At 35.1% G+C, this 18,039-nt stretch overlaps 1 protein-coding gene across 6 annotated transcripts in view; it reads right to left on the reverse strand.

The window, feature by feature from the left end:
- KIAA0825 (KIAA0825 ortholog) overlaps positions 1–18,039 on the reverse strand; it is a 414,781-nt gene that overhangs the window by 147,749 nt on the left and 248,993 nt on the right. The window lies entirely within an intron of this gene.

The raw sequence follows: 18,039 nt of genomic DNA on the forward strand, positions 1-18,039 counted from the left end.
GTAAACATGTACACTATATCTGTGTATATATAGTAGATACAAAATTAGGCAAGATGGCTATAAATACACAAAGCAGCCCCTCAATTATAAGTGGATTATTTCTGAAAGTTGTTTGTAAATTGATTATTAACAACTTGGGAAATATCTTCTCACAGAAACAACAACATTGATATGATGTGGTGGGCCCAGGCTACCTCAGAAAAAAATCCAGCTGACCCATGATTTACCCCAGAGATTAATAACCATACAGGGACAAGGATTTCTTGTAGAAAATACACATCTGCCCTTGCTGGCAAGGCCAGGCTCGTTCCCCAATGACTGGAGAGCTGGACAGGCTGAGAGGTAGAACAGGCTGGGCTCAGAGTATGGGGAGCAGATGCCAATGTATTTACTTTTGGAGGAAAAAAAAAACAAACTCAAAAGATCAGGAACAGGAATAAAGATGGTGGCAGAGGCTCCCTCCACTATCTGCTGATACATCATAAAAGGTTAATAGTTACAGCCAAAATAACATGCAACAGCAGAACTAAGCAGGCTGGAATTTGGGGCCGAGAGGAGGTAAAGGAATCAGGAGCATTGGCACTACAGCAGCAGTGGTAGGAGGAAGAGGGGGAGGCTTAGAGGGATGTTCTCCTCCTCATACCACCAATTCTGGTCCCCCTAGAGGCTGTCCTGGGTCAGTCATCCCTCAGTCCAAGAGCGAAGTGAGGAGCACCCGGAGAAGCCTGGGAGTAAAGGAGGTCCATCTGTGTCGATGGTAGAGCCAGAGCCGGGACCGTGACAGAGAGAGGGAGAGCACACAAGTCCACGTGCTGTGACTGGAAAGCAGAGGGATACCCAAGGCTACAGTGTGTCTAGGAATTTGTGTGACAGTGACTAAAGCAAGAAGGACCCAGGGGAGACGGACAGGGCACGTAATCGTTCCCTACCTCCAAGCCAAACCAGTCTCTTGGTTCTCCTAGCTCTCTTCCTACCCCACTCCTGTGCTCTCTCCGTGACCTAACAGCACGGTCCTCCTCCTGCCTTCTCCACATCAGAGCCCGGGGCCTCGGGCCTCAGTCACAATGACCTTCATCGACTCCATCACAGCTTATAAATATCCTCTGAACTACCATCACTACCACAATAATTCCATCCCTGGTCTCTGCTTTGACTTCCATGTAACCACATCCACCTCCTACTCCATCTCCCCAGACGTCTTAAATGCATCCCCAATGTAATAGGTTCCAAACAGAATTCTTGATTTCTCCCCCAAATTCCATCCTTCCTAGGTTTCCTCATTTCAGTAAATCACACCCTCATTCACACAGTGGTTCGTGCCAATAACCTGGTAGATCTCCTTGATTTGTTCCTCTCACACCTCACACTCAATCCGTCAGCAATCCTCCAAGTTCTAGTTTACACATGGTTTGACCCCACATCTTCAAAATGGTTGCCAAAGTCCAATCACTTCTTGCCACCTCCATCAACTTAATTTCACCTGGGACTGTGGTCACCGCATTCTACTTTTCCTCTTCTACTCTTTTACCCTTATGGTCTACTTTCATAGCAATCAGAACAATGTTTCGAAGGTATAAGATTATACCTCTTCAAGCTCAGTACCCTCCAAAGACTTGTTATCACACAAAATCAAAGCCTTCCTATGAGATCTGGCCTCTAGTCACCTTTTTGCCTCCTCTTTTGCCTCCTCTCTTTCCTCCCTCTCCTCTCATTTAGCTCCAGTCACAGTGGTCTTCTTGCTCTCCTTGGACAATGTGGAGCTTGTTTCTGTCTCTGAGCAGAATGGCAAATGTGCTATTCCCTCCGCCTGATGTACTGCTCTTCCCCAGACATTTTCATAGATTGGTCCCTCGGGTCATACAAGCGTCACTTTTCCACAGATGCCCTCTCTGGTTATCTTATCTGGAGAGTCACCTGCGCACCACACCCTTATGTGGTTTATTTTACTTCATAGCCTTTTTCCTACCTGACATTATGTTCATATTTATTGATTCATCAGTTTATTGTCTTCTCTATCATTAGAACATAAATCTTATGAAGGTAAAGATTTTGTCCAAATTCCTCTCTACTGCCCACCCAGTCCAGCTAAAATCGTCCAGACCTAGTAGGTACTCAGTCTATGCATGTTAAATGCTCATTTTGACACTGCAAATCAATTGTTTTATGATGGAAAAAAATATTAGTTACTCATATTGACACATAAAAATCCTGTTTTACAGAAGGAAAATATTATGTTACATGGCCTTTAATCCATCTTTCAGGATATTACTTTGCATGATTATTTTTCTTATAGTGATTTTCAAAACCAGTTAGATTTTTCAAAATCAATTAAGACCTTTAAACGTAAGTACTTTCTACACTTACATGGTAGGAGAGGGAAAAACGAAAAGGCTGACAAATTCTTTACTCTTATATTTTTAAAATGTGTTCTGAAATTTAAGCAGTAGTTATGTAACTCTTCCTACTGAGATTTTGTTAAATCATTTACTATTTGACAGTCTATGTCACAGTTTTTCACACTATATCTGGAGTTATGAACGGAACTATAAATGGCCTACTACTATAATCTAAAGTAGAAATTCCAAGGGTAAAGAGTTTATTTATATTAATGGGTTAGATATCATCAAGTCATTGGCTTTCTAGAAGCATCTTAAATAAATGCTAAAGCCCTTCAAGAGTTATAAAAGTGAAAACTACATTTCATTTTTTTACCATGTACTCAAAGCTAGCGGCATGAATGTTACTAAGAAAAACCCTGATATTTATAGTGCTTACTTCGTACCATGTACTATTTGAAATCGTTTATTTGATGAATTCACCTAATCCTTGTAACCACCTAAAAAAGTAGCTCCATTTTACAGATGAAAAAACTGAGGCACTGAAAGGTTGGCTGCCTAAGGTCACACAGCTAGAAGGTGGTAGAGCCGAGATTCGAACCGTAGCTATTTGGATCCAGAGCATGTGAATTTAACTACCAAGGAGTCATCCCACGTGCACTTTGCTCCACAATTTCTGCCCGCAACGTGTAATTCAGTTAGCAAACATAAGACAGAAGTTTGTATGTGTAAGAGATTATCACTAATAGGAAATTTGTTCCTGACACTATACTTTGAAGGTGCTTTATATACTAAGGACCCTTTGCTCTGAAATGGCTGGTTACGGTAAACAATTTAACACACTGCACATCTTCTAGATGTCTTTAATTCTTTAAAGGTACATTTGTTAAAATAACGTTTAATAGAAAAGAACTTTTAATTAGCAAATTTACAATTGTGTGAAATTCCCAGAAAAGCGAGATTTCATCATAAATTAAGTTACAAATGATTGTAACATATAAAATTTCATGATTAAATTGATTTCTCATTCTGGATTCCAAACAAATTATGGACATCAACACAGAAATATTATTTTATTTTATTTTTTATTTATTTTTAAAGATTTTATTTATTTATTCATGAGAGACAGAGAGAGAGAGAGAGAGAGAGGCAGAGAGAGAGAAAGGCAGAGGGAGAAGCAGGCTCCCAAGGAGCAGGGAGTCCCGATGCGGGACTCGATCCCAGGACTCCAGGATCATGACCTGAGCCGAAGGCAGATGCTTAACCATCTGAGCCACCCAGGCGCCCCCAGAAATATTATTTTAAATGGTGTTTTAGTTAATTTGGATAGGTCAAGCCACACAAAAATTTCAAGAGCCATGCTAATGAGGAATTTTGCTTTTGGGATCTTAGAAACGAGAATTTCTGTTGACTTTTTCTCTGATTTCTAACAATTTTGAGATCATTCTCATTAGAAAGGAGGAAACAGAGATTTAAAAAAATACTCTAGGCTTTAACACTCCTTTCAAAACAGAGTAATACATATGTAATGAGCCACAAGAGGCAAGGATTTCTTAGTCATTTATTTACCTTTCACTATCTTAAATTTCTTTGTCATTGACATATTTTCCTGTCTAGGTAGGTAACTAATCAGACCCCAAAATAATAGTTTGCACTAATCTAAAGCATGCCCAAACTACCAGAAATGAATCAAGTTTACCCATACATAAACTAACTGCCAAAGAAAGCCATCATTTTTTAAATATATAAGCTAATATTTAAAAAATCACTATAAACTTCCTATATGTTAGATGGTCCAATACTCTGCATTCTTCAGGCATGCTTTGCACTCCAGCTGTAGCAGTAAAATTACTGAAACTGTAATTCTCTTAATATTTAAATAATATATTAAAATTTAATTTTCAGCACCTGGAAGAATCTGTTTTTGTGCCAGCAAATGAGGTAGCTGGGCCTGGAGCTCCTATACATATGGGACTCAAAAACAACCTAGCACAAATAATTACTAAGCTGGAGCAGCTGTAGTCACCACAGTAGTCATTTAAAAATCAGGTCAAAGTTGCTCGAATTCTTTTCCATTTTCAAGATACCAGAGTGCATAAATTCTGTGGTGTTTATCTTTTTCTATCTCCTGCATTTTGTAAATTATTTATTTTTACTGATAATTGTAGATTGGGGTGGAAAAGGTAGCAAGGACGTCTTGTGAGCTTTTTTTTAAGCTGGGCATGTTAAAAGAAATTACGCTCCTGATTTCTCCGCTTCTCGAAATGGTTCATGTGAGTGCGCTGATCCTAAAACATATGTATTTGTTCAATCTGCTTACAAGAAGGATTAGAATATATTCTGGGAACAAACAACAACAAAAAAACTAAAGTATATTTACTGTTGTAATATATGCAGCTTTCCATACACGTGTGTGTATAAAAGGAGTCTAAATATAGACACACACGTCATTAATGAGATATTCTTCAAAGTATTCTCTATAATTTTTCAGATCATGATGCCATCTGGTCCATGTGTAAGAGAAAAAAAATTCAAGTTTTTCATTTATTAAATTTGAACAAATTACTGGGCAAGGGGAATAGTGAACTGAAGAGTCAGAAACATTTTATATTTTACACACTTTCATTCACACCTAGGAAAATAAAACTGTTTTAAAGAATGTCTTCTATCGACAGGAAATTCCTAAGTACATAACCCTGTCTGGAGCTGGGGAGGTGGCATCTCTCTTCTCTTCCAGGCTCCAGCATTCCCAACGTACTTAACTGAAACATGAAACAAAAACTCAGGAGAGCATAGGACATCTTAGCATTTTTTCTACCACTTCAGTGAGATGCACATTGCTCTGCCCAAAAGCTCTAATAAAAAGAAAATTAATTTGAAAAGTGTATTTAGTAAAAGGCTGGCAAAGGCAATAAACTCCTTTGAAAGAAAAATTTCAATTGCTTCCAGTTATTTTTAGATTTCCAATCAGATTTTTGGATATGAAAAAGGGTCTAAATGTCCGCTTTTGAAAGCATCAAAAGACATGCTACACCTGATATTTAGAAAGAAAATAAATTAAGATTTTTTTTTTTGATGGAGGAAAGATGGGGAATAGGGGATAGGAAAAAAAAAATGTACCAAGAATTTATACACTATTACCTTCAATCATTTTGATGCAAGTCATTCATACCACCACCATGCTAACAAGACATCCAATTTACTAAACAATGAATACTGAAAATACATTTAAAAGGTACAAATGACTGTCCAAAGAATGACACTGAAAAATATTAACTAACAGCTCTACCTCAAGATAAGCCTCACCATTAAAGAGTTTTAATGAAGAGAGCCTTCAAAGGCTAAATCAGGAGGCATTGATTAGATTGCCTCTAACTTTGTGTTTTGACACCTTCGTCTTTCGTGGCATTATATTGTCTCTGTGCATCTTACAAAGGAAGCATTTTACTAGGCCCACACAAGAACAGGAGACAGCAATGCTTATAAAAGAGACTGTCAAGGGTGTGAGCCAAAATGGGTCTCATTTGGATTTCAAGTGAAGAAAACTCCTAATGCATTTCATTACAATGTATGCGAGCCTCTGAAAAGAAGGATGGATTGGGATTCTCATCCCTATTAATTTATTGAAATGGATTCAGTTTTTTCTTGTATATCAAGAGAGACCATGTGTTTCAAGCAAGGTAACAATATTATAGTCCCAATAACCAAATATGCTATGATTCAGTATGCCCTTCTGTGAGATAAAGAGGATGCAATTTTCTTGATAATTGGGATTGGAGTTTAAAAATAAATCCTACAATAGCATGGCAACAAATAAATATTCTTTGTTACTATCACTTTTAAAGATATGATCAAGCTGCTATACAACACAGGGATTGATTCAGTCTTTGTTACCAGAGCAGGCTTTCTACCATTTGAAATCCTATTTTTTCCCTTACTACTGTCATTCACATATTGACTTTTTATTTCATTGAGGAATTACATGCATGATGTAATTAGGATAACACCAATGAAAGTCATATTGTATTAAAAGATAGTGAAACGAGAATGAGACAAAGTCACAGCATTTTAAGCATTACTGTAGACCATGTATATGTGTGTGTGTGCGTGTATATACTATACAAACACATACACACCTTAAGAATATTCTAGTCATCAAGGCACCTATTAAGTAATTCATGGTAAAAAAAAAAGTACTTATATTTGGCTGATTCTCTAACTTCAGTAGAATGATACCCACCATTCAAAAAATTCTATCTCTAACCACAGAGAAATGCCACATGATCTAATGCTCTTAGACATTCTAAATAATTTCATAAATTCACAGGATTACAAATATAAGACATATGCTCTCATTGCTCTTTAACACCATTAACATTTAGAGATGATTGATTATGTTATACCAATAACATTCAGTGAATTCAAAGCTGATCTATTTTTTATGTAAATCATACAACCTGCTAGTCAAATTAAAGGTTAAATATACATAAAGTCTTAGAATAAAATACAGATAATCTTTCACAGAGAACATGGACCCATGATATACCTACTCAGACGTAATAGGAACCATGGATTCGCACGTTGCTTACTAATTAAATCCAGAAAAACAGCATGAGCATGTCCTCCTTATGTTATTATATGTTTTATTCCAAATGGGAATAATATATCCATGGCTAAGTAGAATTACAAAATATAGCTAGAAAACACAATTGGAAATAAATGTACATTTACAAACTTGGAAAGAACCCTCTATAAACAAATTCATATTCATCATTTACATTTTCCCATAGATAGAACTATAAAATAGGTGCAGTGAGAGTACACATAAACCAAAAACTCAGCATATGTACATACATGTTTGATGTATGTGTGGATGCATATATTCTTTAATCAAGAGAAAACTATATACAAAAACAGCAACTCTCAGTTAACATTAGTATGTGATTATTTTTATAAGTATACATCTCCTTGGAATACATACAATAGAGGAATTTTTTGATGAATTGTAATTAAATTAGAATGATGCATGTTTCTTATTTTTATCTTGACAGTTCTTGTATTCTCAAGCAGAGCCCATTACACACAAATATACAGCAGGTTACTTGCTGAATAATGTATTTCAAGTACTTAAAATTACTGGGGTGTTGCCTAAGATCTACATGTGAATACATATTTTGGCCTTAATTTTCATCACTGCATTTCTAAAACTGAATATATTTTATATCCTACTTACAAAGCAGTTAATATCAGATTTTTTTTTCAGGACATAACAAAGGTAATAATACCATCTTTATGATATAAACTTTATGACATTCTGAATAAAACTGACAAGTATAAAATTTGATCCATAAAATAAGTGATATACTTATGTTAATTCACCTTTTTAAAGATATTATGTGTTGCTCCGTTTTTTTGACAAGGCTTCCATTCATACTAGAGACATGTTGAAAAACACTATATTTTCTCTCAATAAGGAAAATCACTTTACCCACTATCATGCTTGTTCTGTCTCAATAAAAAATCAATCATCAAATGCTTGCTTCCAAGTTTTACTTGTTAAACTGCCAATTTATGCATACACTTTGGCTCAGCAGAATTTCACTCAGCACCATTTCTTTCATTATTATAATTTTGTACATCTCATAAAATGTCTTAAACTTAGGGGTTAGTGGAAGTTACGAAAGTGTCTATGTGCTTCTACATAGCATTTGAGGTTTATAGTGAATATAGAGTGGTGGGATATCGTTTCAAACCATCATTTTTAAATAAAAAGAAAAACTATATCTTTCTGGGGTTTTTCAAAGTAATAAAGGCCTGATTGATCCCACTGACTAAGGCAATTGAATCGGTTGTCTAAATGGTAGTAACGTCAATGTCAGATATGTGGTTATCTTTTCATCTGGGCCCATTCTTGAATGTAAAAATCAGATGTTTGAAGGACATTTCACTGACCTGTTATGGCCTCTACGACTCTCAAACACAATACTGGTATTCCTTATATAAGTGCCACATTTTGGATAAAAACCGTTTCATCAATGATGCCTTTGCGACATCTGGCGGTCCTTAGGATATATAAAAATTACTTTTTGTTTTTCCAAATCTATCGGTACTTGAAATTCCAGTCCAAAAGCCTTTGATACCCCCTAGCGGGGGCACAAAAGCACTCTGGCCTGTAAGCTAGGACGTGGACTACCATGAATCCATATGGTGCAAAAGGTCACAAATCTTGAGATGTGGTGACATCATGACAATAAGACACTTTCTAGACAGAAGCTGACCCATTTTGAATATAAAAAGGACCCTGATCACATGTTCCCACACATTTAAAACTATAGAGAAAAAAGAAATATGCTAAGTGCTCTACGCCGAAGCTGAACACTGGTGTTTGAGGGTACCTATAGTTCTCACACGTCAGGAATACTACCCGGAGATTTCCAGCAAGATTGCTTTAAATGACCTAAGAGTCCTGGTTTTTTATAAGTTGCTGCTCAGTACATGTTAATAAGCGGGGGAGAAGTGGCTGAATCACAAGATGCGTGTTTCCAGGCAATCTTTTTAAATGATTAATCCAGCCATGCTGAAGCTTGTTGTACATGGTTCTGCCTTTATTTATGTTTTCAGCAAAGCACAGACCTTAAATATTACTTGATACAGAAGAAAAAACTGCCCTTTGGATTTTTATTCTGGTTCTGTAGGCAATTCAGTATAAGGAAGGGGGAATAAAAACCCACTTCCATCTCTTCATTGTCCTTTCTACAGGTGTATTTGTTGTCCACACTGAGAAATCATGACTTTTCTAATTCCTTGCTCAGTAGGAGAAAACTGCGTATGCTATACAGTTGATTTGTTTCTTTATTCTGAATCTAGGTGAAGTAGCACACATGACAGCAGTGAGACCAAGTTCAAGTGTACTATGTTGAGTCTACATTTTCAACTTCCTTTCCAAATATTTGTTTGAACAATCTATATTACTTTGGCAATAAATTAATACTTTAAATGGGTTTTCCAGAGGGAAAAAATCTCATGTTTTCCAGCTTTTATTTTATAACAAATTTAATATTTAATATGTAATATTTTATTATGTAACTCATATTTAATATGTAATATTTTCATTATGTAACTCATTTTTTATTTTTTCAAATATTAATAGTCTTTATAAAAGACAGTGGATTCGCTTCTCCTGACATGGTACTAACATTTATCTTATTTATGCATGCATCACTGAGTTGCATCCAAATATATCTTTATTTCATAATTAATTTTCATTTATAAAGAACATATAAAAACTTTCACTGTAGAAATTACTTTGAGTTTACATGCAACTATAAAAAGTTTCATGTATAATAAAAGTTCTCAGGTGTGTCTTCCATTAGTTACAGGCAGCTGTTAGGGTGGCAGTAAATTCCCTTGATTGTATTTGTAGATTGAAATTTGAAATGGATATGGATATTTATCCTCTGAAGTTAGCCCACATTCCCCATTTTAACAATGCAGAATCATATAGAACAATAAAGTAAACAGAAATTGATATTATATTCTCTTGCCATTGTTTAAAAGGATCTTTTCTGAGAAAATAATGGGATATTAAACATGCCAGTGTGCATTATTATTCAAAATAAATAAGGAAAATGTAAAATGACTTATTATTACTATATTATTTGCTAATACTGTAGATTACAACAGATAGCTTGATAAATAACAAAGTAAAAACTATAATGAGATGTATTGAGTAAAATAATCAATTACCTTTCTTTGCCCCAAATGCATTTTAATAAAATCAACATTACAAGGGAAGCTAGAAAAGAATGACCACAGATATAGCTTTACAGTAACGACACATCTTTTCAAATGTTAAACAATAATTTTGAGCAAGGATAATACCAAATATGCAATCCTTCTATCTATACTTAAGATACTAAACTAGCAAAATGTGTTTCAAATATGATGGCACATACAAAGAATTAAAGCCATAATCCTAAAGTATATTTCATTGTTTTGTCGAGTCTGTCTTTTAGAAATAGCATTATAGGATGTTATAAAGAAATTTTACCATGTAACTTCCAAGAGCCACATCAAGAATTATCAAAATAAATCCTGCCCTCAACTATCAATACAAAGAAATGGGAATTTTGTCAGATTATCTAAGTATTCATTAAAGTTATGTTGTTTTGTAAAGGCCATTGTGGAAGCAGCAAAAAGGAGAACAGACACACAAGAATTAGGAAAAGTGAGAAAATAAAATGGAAATAAGCAAAGAACTAAAGATAAAAGATGTTAGATATGGCAGGCATTGAAGGAGGTCCAACATAAGCATAATTGGTATCCCTAAAGAAAAGAAACAAACACAGGGAATGGGGGAAATACCTGAAGATATAATTTAAGAAAACTTACTAGAAATAAAGATGTGCATACATAGATTGAAAGAACACATTGCCTTGGGAAAACTGATGCAGAAAGATAAATACCAAGACATATGCTGGTGGGCGCCTGGGTGGCTCAGTCATTAAGTGTCTGCCTTCGGCTCAGGTCATGATCTCAGGGTCCTGGGATCGAGCCCCACATTGGGCTCCCTGCTCTGCAGGAAGCCTGCTTCTCCTTCTCCCACTCCCCCTGCTTGTGCTCCCTTTCTCACTGTGTCTCTCTCTGTCAAATAAATAAATAAAATCTTAAAAAAAAAAAAAAGACATAAGCTGGTGAGAGAACAACACAGCTTCAAAGATGAAAAAAATAATTATTTTGCCTTTCAGGTAAAAATATCAAATTACTAAAGGAGGAAAAGATGAGCTAGCTCCAAAGCTATCTACAGAAATAGTAGAACTATGGCTATCAAGTTTTTTGAGAAACAAAGCATTACCCAATAGGTACACAGCCAGTCAAACTGTCATTCAAGAATAAAGGCAACACTTGTCGTAATGAGTACAGGGTGATGTATGGAACGGTGGGATTACTATACTGTATACCTGAAACTAATATTACACTGTATGCTAACAAACTGGAATTAAAATAAAAAATTTAAAAAATAGGAAAAAAGAATAAGGGCAACAAACACAAAATATTTAAATATGCAATATTTAAGAAAGACAACTGGTATGATCTCATTTGAATGAGCTACTAAAGACTGAACTTAAGCTGAGAAGTAAATGGAGAAATGATCGCAAAAGGATAATAATGAGAATTGAATCCATTTAAATATACAAGGAAGTTTAAAATAACTGAGAATTATAATGAAGAAACAGAATGTAAATGCTAAAACCAACACAATTGAAGAATATAAACAAAAGTTTCTCAACAAGAACTTAGCAAAAAGGTTGAACTTATGGTGGGTACTTTAATTTCCTTATCTTCTGTGTGAGAGAACAAAGGTATCCTTTAATTAATTACCAGCATATTTAGAGTTATGACTGTAAATAATAAAAGAGCCAAGACAAAATATTCAACTAAAATTAGGTGGTGAAGAATGGGGAAGGTTAGAGAGGAAAAGAAGGAGGCAGTTGAAGATACTAATTTTACCATTATTCATTATGGGGAGTCAAGAGGTAAGACCAAAGAAATATGATTAAGTATATTAAGCAAAGTTATAATTATAAAGGGTAGTCATTAGAAGAACTAACATCGGAAAACAACCATTTGCTGGGGAAGTGGATTGCCTAGAGGACATGGGAGGGGGCCTTACCTTTCATTGTTCATCTATCTGTGACTTTTGATTTTTACACTACATCTATGGCTTTGCTTATGAAGGATAAATACTTTCTGAAGGTTGAAGATATCCCATGTATCTTCGATATGATTCTTAACAACAAAAGACAAATCTGATCATATTGGTCCCTCCCCCCATGTTCACCACTAAAGCATTTTTCATTTAAGTTTCTAAAACCAGAGCACTTCACAACCTATGGCAGTTCCTCTCTATGATCTTATGGAGGATGCTCTCCACCATGTCACTTTATTATTTCCCCGCTGGGCCCTTCACAATTCCTTGAAAGCTCTATGCTTCCTCTTGCCACCAACACATACCTGTGCTATGCAGACAGTCCTGTAAGCCCTAGATTACATTTCAGTGTGGGTAAGTAGGGTACAGTGCAGAGTTAATTAACCTAGAGAAAATTAATGTTTCCCATAGGAAGTGATACTATAGTTGAGACCAGGAGAACGAATGGAATTTAGCTAGTTGACGGAGCCAGCTGGTGAAAGTGCATGTAGAATAAGAGGGCACCAAGCAAAAGGTATTATAAGGGGAAAACCTCTCAGTAAGAGATTTTGGGAAACTGAAATGTAATTGAATCAAATTCAGTAAAATACTAAGGGGATAATGCATTACAATTGAGTTTCATCCTGGTAATACAATAATGACTTTGAATGGGATTCTACATAATGATTTTCTACACCGTGAATCACATAACAAAATACAGTAAGTTTTGTTATACATCTAAGGCCTTGAACAGTTTCTGATATATATTCAGCACACAATAAATAGTTGGTGAATTAATGAAATCTGAATAGCATGAAGAAATAGTCACATTGTGATCAGATTATTTCAAAAGTCGGAGTTAACAAAGTGAAGCCCAGTCAATACTACCTTAATATTAGCAACCAATGGCGTGCTTTGTTAGCAGTGTCCACATTATTTTAAAACCTAGTATATTTTAAAATGTGGAGTTCTGGGTCTGGGAAAAATGGCATAAGTTCGTTGTAGCTGACCTCTCACACAGCTACAACTAAGGACATAAACAAAATAAGGAACAAACACAACACTACTTAATGACTATGAAAAGCAAACAATGGCACGCAGATTAGGGAGTAAAGTTTAAACTTGAATAAAGACAAATCTAAATATGGTGGCAGTAAACTTTCTAGGTTCTCTTCCCCTCCTTTTTGACCCCAAGGGAGGCTGAATCAGGAACTCTGTGAGCAGGTGCAATCAGCAAAAACTCATAGAGGCCCATTCTTCTGGCCAGAAGAGGAGAGAAAAAATTCTCCATGAGCCTGGTAATTGAACATATTCCTGTTTTTTTTTTTTCTTCTGGTCTGTTCCATGGCCAGCTTAGTCTCCCCTATACATTGCCATGGTAGCAGCAGCAGGAGCACCTAAGACAGGGAGAAAATCTGTCTTCTGGATAGAGGAACTAGGGAAAGAGATGCCTATTGTGCAAGAGCTTTGGCTGAATTTCTATGTTCTCCTTTATTTCTTGCCATTTCACCCTAAGGGCAGTGCCAGGAACAGAGAGCTGTGTTACAATGAGAGAGGCTTAAACTCTGAGAGAACCCAATTTTCTGGCCAAAGGACCAGGACAAGAGGCACCTGGAAGCCAGAAAGTATGGGGGGGGTGGGAATCTTGAGAGAAAAGAGCATGAATTGGGAATTCCTAATTCTGTATATAAATCATTAAAAGTCTCAGGCTCACTCACAAGCTATGCATGCACATAACATACTCAAAGACGCACAGCAAAGGCTTCAAGATCTGACCTACAATGTCGATACTACCCAAGTACAAGACTGATTCCTGAATCGCTCATACAAGGGGCAGAACCTGAAAACTGAACTGATACTGCAAATATCACCCACAGAAAGTGAAACAAAACTTAAAGTCTGATCCTAACTTGTTTAATTGCTTGCTAAATAACAGCAAAACAAAATGAACTGACAATCTCCAGAGGATTATAACAGGACTCACAACCTCATCATAATACTAATATCTAGGATACAATCCAAAATTACTCAACATAACAAAAAAACCTGATCAACTCACAACAACACCAAAAAGTCAATCAACACATGCCAAATCTTAAATGACCAAAATGTTAGAACTAGGAAAGACTTTTAAAGTGACTATTAAAACAATGCTTCCTGAAGTATGAACACTCTTAAAACAATTGGAAAAATTGAAATTCCCAGCAAGGAAATACATTATCTGAAATAAAAATTTCACAGAAATGGCTCAACAGAAAAATACATATGACAGAAGCAAGAGTAAACTTGAAGGTAGTTGTGGTAAGCTCAATAATGGTCTCCCCAATGTCTACAGCCTTACCTCCCAAACCTATGAATGTTACCTTGAGTGGCAAAAGAGGCTGCAGGTAAGAGTAAAACAGTACTTTTAAGATGAGGAGATTATTGTGGATTACCTGGGTAGGCCTGATGTAATCCCAGAGGTCCTCACAAAGAGGATGCAGGAGAGGAAAGAGAATGCGATGTGATAAAGAAGCAGAGATTACAGTGATGCCCTTTAAAGATGAAGGAAGCAGCTCAAGAGGGACATTACAGAATAATAAAAGGGCCAATTCATGAAGAAGAAACAATAATCCTAAATGTGAATGTTCCTAACAACTGAGTTTTAAGATATTTGAAGTGAATCTGGTAGAACCAAAAGGAAAAAGAGAGAAGTAGATAGGAAATAAGCAAAAATACAGAAGACTGGAAAAATCTGAACATGATCTGACTCACATTTATAGAACAGCCCACCCAACAATTGCAGAACACATGCTTTTTTCTAATGCATATGAAACATTCACTAAGAGACCATATTCTAGGCCATGAAACAAAATTTAAGATATGTAAAAGAATCAAAATAATACAAAAAATGTTTTCTGACTAAACAACGTAGAAATCAGTAATGGAAGGATATCTGGAAACATTCTAAACATTCAAAAATTTAAAATACAAATAATCATTGGCTTAAAGAGGAAGTGTCAAGGGCAATTTAAAAATATTTTTAGCTAAATGAAGATGAAAATCCAATACATCAAAATTCGTGGGACATAGCTGAAGTGCTTAGAGGGATATTTACAGCTTTATTATTTGCATTTGAAAATCTCTAACCAACAATCTAAGCTTCTACCATAAGAAATTAGAGAAAACAGCCTAATAAAAGGAATGAAATAAAAAGGGTAGAACTCATTAACACTGAAAACAAAACAAAACAAAACAAAAAAACAGAGAAAGTAAGTGAAATCAAAAGTTGGTTTCTTAAAAAAAAAAAAAATAACATTGATCAACTTCTACTTATTCCCCCTTACCTTAGAGGCAGAGAGATATGCAAATCTAAGGGAAAAGACAACAATTTACTACTATCAGAAATGAAAGTATCACTACAGACCCAACAAGCAGGAAAATGATAATAAATGAATACTACAAACAACTTAAAACACATCAATTTGACCATTTATATGAACGGGACTAATTCCTTGAAATACAACCACAATAACCTATTTAAGAACAAACAGATAGCAAGAATAAACATATCTTGGGGCATCTGAGTGGCTCAGTCATTAAGTGTCTGCCTTTGGCTCAGGTCATGATCCCAGGGTCCTGGGATGGAGCCCTGCATCGGGCTCCCTGCTCAGCAGGAAGCCTGCTTCTCCCTCTACCAGTCCCACCTGCTTGTGTTCTCTCACTGTCAAATAAATTAAGAAAAAACAAAAGAATAAACATATCTCTTAGAAAAAATAAATTCAGAGTTATAATTCTTCCAAAAAGAAAACTCTAAGCCCAGATGGTTTCACTGGTAAATTGAAGCAAATATTTAAGAAATAATACCAATTCTACACAATCTCTTCCAGAAATTTTAAGAGGGGTAAATACTTCTCAACTCACTCCTGCTTTACAGTTTGGCTATTAAAACAGACAAACATTATAAGAAAACAACATACCAATATCTCTCATGAACACAGATAAAAATCCTCAAAAAAAATATTAACAAATTGAATCAAATGATTTGTATAAAGACTAGTAAATCAATAACAAGAGAAGAATGTCCCAGGAATACAAGTGTGGGTCAATATTCGAAACTAAATTAATATAACTCACTAAATTAACAAGCTAAAAAAGAAAAACCACATGATCATATCAATGGATGCCGGCAAAGAATGTGACAAAACTCAGTATTCTGTAAAAATAAAATAAAATCACAGCAAAGCAGAAATAGAGGGAACTTTCTTAACCTGATTAAAGGTATCTATAAAAAATTATTGTTAACAATATACTTAATGGTGAAAGAATGCTTTCTTTGTAACAGAGGAATAATGAAGGGTGTATGCTCTCACTACTCCTATTTAACATGTTATTGGGAGTCTTAGCCAACGCAATAAAGCAAGTAAAAGAAATAAAGGATTACAAATATTGCAAAGGAAGAATTGAAATGGTCTCTATTTTTTAAATGACATGATTGTCTATGCAAAATCATCACACAGTTTACCAAGAGAAGTCCAAAACAGGTCACCTTCTAGAAAACAAATTTCCTATTGCTGTTCTCAGAATGAAAAAATAAAAAGTAAAACAAAACTTTCACATCCTACTTTTTTAAAACCCAGCTTTTCCAATCATGATATTGGAAACTCACTCCCCATTTGGTGCAATCTTCAATCTCAGAAGAGCAACCCCTAAATTTTGGCATACACTTCTGTGCACTTCTGAATCCTAATTCAAGAAAAACACAAAGTATATCATACTATAGCATGTTATGATGCTGTAACAAACAACTTCAAACCTAAGGGATTTTTACCATTATTGAGCTGAATAAGAACAGAATTTCTTTTGTTCCATTTATTTGTCAATTCTCATATGATTTCTGTAACTACTGTAGATTTTTGATATGTTTAAATACCTGGTTGTTCAATTTCCCTGCCATTACTCCTTCATTCCTTCCTAAATTTAGAATTAGTTTTCAAGTTCCCCATTTCATTGTCCCTCATAATTCTGTAGGTGTATGAGTAGAAATTGTATTCAAACTATAAGCTATGTTTGAAAAAATAACATCTTCATGATACTCTATTTTCTTATTTGTAAGTATGTTACATTCCTCCTCTTTTAAATATTTCAGGGATATTTTATATTTTCTTTATATACATTTTGCATTTTTCTCATGGAACTTATTCTAAGGTGGAATTTTTTAAGGTTTTTATTGCTACTGTTACTGCTTTTTTTCATATTTTTAGTTTATTGCCACTCTATGGGAATTGATTTTGTACCTTTGATTTTGTATATTTAGTTCAAATTTTTACTTTGTACATTTAGTTTAAAACTGGCTTTATAACTGATCTCTCATTAATTCTAACAGTTTCTCAGTTTAATTTTATATAAAACATATTACATCAAAAAAAGCATCCATCCTATTCTCATTTTAATAAGATTGTCTCTCATACTTTTGATTGTGACAATGATGATTATTGGGTTGAGATTAAGTTAAAAGAATGTCCCCCTCAGTTTTCATTAACCAAGAATTTTCATCAGGAATTATGTTGTGTATTAATGAATGCCTTATTATCACTTACTAAAATTATCACATGGTTTTTTGTATTTAACCCTGTCATGCTGTCATAATATTTTAAATAATCATTACTCTCCTGGAATAAATCCAACTTAGTTGTACTGCATTATACCCTTGTGTTCCATTGAATTTGATTTGCTCATATATTACTTAGTATATTTTCACTTATAGTTATCATTGATAGTTGCCCATCATTTTCTGGACGTCTATGTTCATTAGTGCTTAGTTTAAGCATTATACAAGTGCCTGGGTGGCTCAGTTGGTTAAGTGTCCGATTCTTGAATTTGGCTCAGGTCATGATCTTAGGGTCATGAGATCGAGCCCTGCATCAGGCTCCACTCAAGTGTGGAACCTCTTAAGATTCTCTCTCTCCCTCCCTCTGCTCCTCACCTACCTCAAAAAAAAAAAAAAAAAAGTTATACAAGTGTAATAAAATAACT

The sequence above is a fragment of the Zalophus californianus genome, chromosome 5 (genome assembly GCF_009762305.2).
Source record: "Zalophus californianus isolate mZalCal1 chromosome 5, mZalCal1.pri.v2, whole genome shotgun sequence".
NCBI lineage: Eukaryota > Metazoa > Chordata > Mammalia > Carnivora > Otariidae > Zalophus > Zalophus californianus.